We start from the raw sequence: 5052 nt of genomic DNA, 5'->3' as shown, positions 1-5052 counted from the left end.
ATTCAGGTAAACCTTAGTCCCACATGACTGATGTTCTTACAAAAAGGGGCAATTTGGCCACAGAGACAGAGACTCATGCAGGGAGAACAGCATCTGAAGACTGGTCACACAGCAAGGAGCTACCACCACTAGAAGAAAGGCCCACAACAGATATTTCTTTAGTGCCTTCAGAGAGAACATGCTGTCATGTTTACCTCAGATTTCTAGCCTCTTGAAATGGGAGATGACGAATTTCTGTTGTTTAAGCCCCTCAGCCTGTGAACTCTGGTTTGGTAGCTGTAGCAAGCTAATACAGGCACCCGACTCTTCCTTAGTCTTACTGTAAACTTTTTGAGTTTACCTGTTTCGTTGATCCTACTTATGCCATGCATCTCTTTCACTGTTAACATGCTGCCAATGTGGCAATCATTTCAAATCAATTCCAATAAAAATGAATAATGCCACAAAATCAGTTTTTTTTTTCCCCATAGGACAGAATAATCTCTTGAGATACTAACTTGTATTGGCTCTACTTCTAACTTATTATAGGACAAGAGCCAGAAATATTGTATTTCTTGTCTCAAGGGAATGGGTGGCATAGGGTTTAAGGAGATATACAAAACCCAGACTAACTTAAATTACATCTCTAAGAGTGGTTATACTAGCCTCGTCCTACTGAGATGATTATGTCTGGTAAGCCAGAAAGGAAGGAAAAGAGGAGAAAGGAGAGATTTCTCGCAGACTTGGGATAATAAAGAAGTTTTAGTGGATTATCAGAGACTTTCATCTGTTTGAAGAGCTCTTGAGGAGGGCAAAACCTCATTGTGAAATAGTTGTGCAAGTGAGTGGGTTAAATAAAGCCTAAACATAAAGGTTCTCAACCTCGTTCACTGTTGCTCACCTATGATAAAATTCTAAAGATGTCCAGGAACATTCTTGTTCCTTGGTCACTGAACCCAACAACTATAGTAGGTACTGCTGTGCTTAAATACTTGCAGACGTATTTAAGGTATCCACCTTAAAATAGGAAGATTATTCAGGTTAACTGGGTGAGTCCATCTAATCATACGAGACCTTAAAACCCCCCCAAAAAAACAAAACAAAACAAAACAAAAACCTCTGGCTGGAGTCTTCTGTGGCAGAAGAGAGCAGCAGAAGTAAAGGTGAAAAACAGAATCTTGGGAACCCTGGGTGGCAGCGGTTTGGCGCCTGCCTTTGGCCCAGAGCGCGATCCTGGAGACCCGGGATCGAATCCCACGTCGGGCTCCCAGTGTATGGAGCCTGCTTCTCCCTCTGCCTGTGTCTCTGCCTCTCTCTCTCTCTCTCTGTGTGACTATCATAAATAAATAAAAAAAAAAAACAGAATCTATGTGAGAAGGATTTATATACTTTCAGTGGCATTCAGATTCAGGGCCTATTACCTAAAAGACACCCCCAAGAGCTAAGGGGAGCCACCAGCTGACAGCCAGCAAGGAAACTAGCCCTCAGTCTTTAACTGCATGGTACTGGATTTTGCCAATAACCTGAACATGCTTGGACATACTATTACTGAGCGTTCCAGAAGTCTAGTCTATTGACACCTTGCTTTCCATCTTTCAAAACCTGAAGTAGGAAAACTAATGAAGTCACTTGAGACAATACATACACAGTATTTTGGCTCTCATTTGTGGTACTTTGTTATGGGGTATGGGATACCCCGTGCTTCAAGGGTGGCTGAGAGGCACAGGTGCCTCTACTCAAGGCACCAAGGGATCTCGGACAAAAGAGGACATCATCGCTGGTCACAACAGAATGATCACTGAAAGTAATCTCCTATTTGTGGAGCAAAACCCAAGCTTCCAAACCTCTTGTACAACCTCAGGAATTAAGAGAGGGCTCCAATAATTATGAGCTGGGCTTCAATTTAAACAAAACAGGGAAATGTTATCTTTTGCATGTTTAATTTTACCTTTTCTTCCACAGCCCCAGGATAAAATGTGAACTGAATTTATTCAGTACTTTTCATCTTCTTCGTGCTAATATGTCATATGTCATGGACTTCTATATTTATATTATGCGATCCACAGGCTCTACCTGGTTCCATCATGCTCACTTCTTATGCCCTCCTAAATGCTGCTTCCCGGAGCTTCATGCATTGAACATCACCAGCATTTGTTAAAGTGATTCAACTAATATATTTGACCACCTACTACATTCGACAAGTTCTCCTGGTTCTTCGGTATGACAGCATTTAATTGTTTCATTCATTCTATAAAAATGACTACTCTGTTTCTAGTGTCTATCATGAAACTTAAACTAAGCTAAAGATGAATCCTACCGAGGAAGCTATATTTAGTAAGAATAAGAGCAGAGATCCAAATTTATGTCTGCTTGTTTCCCCTTCCAAGCATCTGCAGGAAAGTAACTATTAGCAAGAAATTCTATAGAAAAAGTGATTGCGGGCCACTTAATGCAGTTCCCTTCCCTGTGGTCTTCTCATTTTAACAAGGCACAAGACCTTAAATTACATGAATGGAAATCCAAGAAGAGTAAATTCACCCAGGCAGTTGAAAGCAGGAGTGCTATCCAAACATTATCCCAACTGCAGTATCATGCTACCAAAGATTATGTAGAGTGAGATGGGCTCGATTTCATTTTTGTTTGATATCTCTTTCCCCCAGAGATAATGCTGCTTGTAACTTGGGTTCCTGTGGTTATTATCATGCCTTCTGCATTGTTTTTTCTTCTTCCTTCCCTCTTCTCCATGCATCTCTCTCTAGTTAGCCTTTATGTGCAAGCAGAAGGGTAGCCAGCCCAGGCATGGTCTTCAGCACCTCCGGAAGAGAAGGTCATACACAGTCAGCTGCTCAGACATTAGCCCTCCGGTGAAGACTGGCCATATCATTGTGAGCTAGCTCTGAGATATTGGGTGTGTGCCCTAACTACCCTATTTTTCTCCTGGCAATAAATAACAACAATGAAATCTTCATGGTTTCGAACTAAAATGAACAGTCTGATTTATTTTATTTTATTTTAATTTATTTATTTTATTTTATTTTATTTATTTATTTTTTTTAGACATTGTATTTATTTATTTATGAAAGACAGAGACAGAAGGAAGCAGAGGGAGAGGCAGGCTCCCCGTGGAGCAGGGAGCCTGAGGCGTGGCTGAATCGCAGGATCCTGGGATCATGATCTGAGCCTAAGGCAGACGCTCAACCAACTGAGCCACTCCAGCACCCCAACAGTCTGATTTTAAACAGGCTAATACTTTAACTGTCTTAAAACTGCAACTTCAATAAACTTCATTAACAGAGTAACTCCTGCTTGCAGTTTGAATTACAGTTGAATCATCTGCCACTTTGATATGAAAAGGTGTATCATTAAAAGTTGCTGGTCTGGGCCTTTAAAAGTTGGGGGGAAATTAAAACGAATTCCTGTCATCAAAGTGCAAATTTATTCAAATATTGAACTTTTAGCTTTAAAATCAAAGAAATTATTTTTTAGAAAAAAAAGGAAGTGGCAAGTTGCATTGTAAAACTGCAAGTGAAATGGAGCTTTACAGAGCTGATAAAATATAGCATTTCCAGTTTGCTCAAATAATTAAATAACCTTTTTTAAAAAAAAAAAAACTTGACATGAAGCAGAACAAAATTTCTCAAATGTTGAGTATTTTGAATGTTAACCTGGGTAAGTTGACTATTGTACCCTTTGTTTCTGAAGCTGCTTGTGGTACCTCCTAGGAAGCGAGTATTTTAAACAGTGTTGGTTCAGTACAGTTACAAAAATCAGGTGCCTTCTGATGATCAGAAAAGTCCGTCCTTTGAAGGGCATTAGTTCCCAGCTGGTAATTTTCCTATAAAACTTTTAGCAGTGTGAAATCCTCAGAGAACTATGTGATACATCATTAGATATTAGGAACCATTATTTCTTTATGTAATATTTGAAGCCAAACTTTATTCCTGAATAAATTCCCATCCGAGTAGTCAAAAAAAATTGGATTACAGTGTTCTGAATTTGTATTTTGGATCGACAATATATTAATTTTTAAAGATAGACTTAAAAAATGTGTTCGTGGCTTTCTTCTCAAACCTTAAAGATTTTACTGTGATCAAAGTACAGAAGTGACTACTGTTGGATAATTTGAAGTTTCTATTGCCACAGAACTCCCATTTTGTCTTCTATACTATGTTTCAAAGTAATTACTCCAAATTTAATAATGTTAGTGTTCAAACTCAATCAAGGCAGCCATTCAAATATTGCTTATTTCAGGAAATGGACACAGGTGGTTGAGCTAGAGTCCTAAATGATCTCCTTGGCTCTGGTCTTCAACTAGTCTTTTGGCTTCTATCCTTCTGTCCCTTGTAATCCATTCTCCAGCAGTCAGAAAGGTTTTTAAAAAACTGTAACCAAATCATGTCATTTCCAAGTTAAAACTTTCAAGTGATTTCCTATTGCATTTAAGTATCATCCAAACTCTTTACCTTGACTTTCAAGGCCCTGCATGATTTGTCTTCCTTTCCAACCTCTTTTTTTCTTTTTTTGGCAAGTTTTTTAATTTTATTTTATTTTATTTTATTTTATTTTATTTTATTTTAATTTTATTTTATTTGATCTTATTGTGGTAAGAACACTTAATATGAGATGTATCCTTTTCACAAATTTTTAAGTTTATAACATTATTTTGATGATAGTAGATTACAGCAGATATCTAGAGTTTATTCTTCTTGCATAACTGTAACTTTATACCTATCAATTACTAACTTATATTCTTATAACACTGGCCTGGTTCCTTTCCTATATTCGAGCTAGACTTCATTCTGTTTTATTTCTGAAAAGCCCCAAGTTTGTTTTAAATTAAAGACCTTTGGGCTTACTGTCTACTCTGTCCCTGCCTTAAAACTGAGTATGGTTATATCCTACTTGTCATTAAATCCAGTTTATTATTTTTTTTTATAAATTAATTTTTATTGGTGTTCAATTTACCAACATACAGAATAACACCCAGTGCTCATCCCGTCAAGTGTCCCCCTCCGTGCCCGTCACCCACTCACCCCCACCCCCCGCCCTCCTCCCCTTCCACCACCCCTAGTT

The sequence above is a fragment of the Nyctereutes procyonoides genome, unplaced genomic scaffold, assembly GCF_905146905.1.
Source record: "Nyctereutes procyonoides isolate TBG_1078 unplaced genomic scaffold, NYPRO_anot_genome, whole genome shotgun sequence".
Classification (NCBI taxonomy): domain Eukaryota; kingdom Metazoa; phylum Chordata; class Mammalia; order Carnivora; family Canidae; genus Nyctereutes; species Nyctereutes procyonoides.
Note: the sequence above shows the minus strand (reverse complement) of the source record.